The sequence below is a fragment of the Corvus brachyrhynchos genome, unplaced genomic scaffold (assembly GCF_000691975.1).
Source record: "Corvus brachyrhynchos isolate BGI_N302 unplaced genomic scaffold, ASM69197v1 scaffold363, whole genome shotgun sequence".
NCBI classification, from domain to species: Eukaryota; Metazoa; Chordata; class Aves; order Passeriformes; family Corvidae; genus Corvus; species Corvus brachyrhynchos.
In genome coordinates, this window is record NW_008237404.1 from 4,681 (window position 1) to 5,568 (window position 888).

The window sequence follows — 888 nt, forward strand, 5'->3', positions numbered from 1 at the left end:
AACCCATGAGCCTGGTTGAGTGGAGATGGCACATCACAGCTGTGCTGGAGGTCCATGGACAGTTGCAGTGGGTACACAGTCTTCCAGAGATGCTGCAGGCATCAACTCCATGTCACACCCCTCCCCAAACCCAGGTGCCCATTCCCAATAGAATCCATACCAGTCAATGACTGTGATACTTTAACTGTCCATCGGTGTCTGGAGACAGCAGCCACAGTGCTGAAAGGTACTTCATGAGAGGGATGAGAGGAACAGCCTGACAGCACAAGCCCAGCAGTTAGTTCCAAAACTACATAATTTGTTGCTGGAAATTTTTGCACATAGACAGTTCTTTGCTCTTAGAAACTTGCAAAAGAGTTTTAGGGGAACAAACTTTTTACAGAGAATAAGGCATTTATGCTCTAGGGTACTGATAGATACTCTTAATTTCTCATCAAGAATCTACAAGGCGTTTCTTCTGCTGAGACATTCCAAGTATAACCAGTAACATAACTGAGCTGACATCATTTCTGGATTATTTCTACTGTTCTCATGAGTAGCAGAGTGGAAATAACTAAAGAATTGCCACTGACATTAAAGAGGGAGGAAAAGGCCACTAAAGCTGTATTCCCGAACCTTAATTTTAAAAAATGATGCTATAAATACAATCAAGATGCAAAATGCAGTTATGTTAGGAATATGTAGATGGAGTGTAGCTGAATTTGGATTTTTTGTGGTGAGGAAGATGCATAAACTCTGTCCCACTCCACCTCATTTCAATCTCCTCCCTCACAATTCACAAGAAAGAAGCAGGTGTATCTACCAAACTGATCTGACAGGAACAAAGACAAATGTGAGTGCAAAGAAGTTCTGGATCAGAAAGAGGTTCCTGAACCAACCAATCTCAGG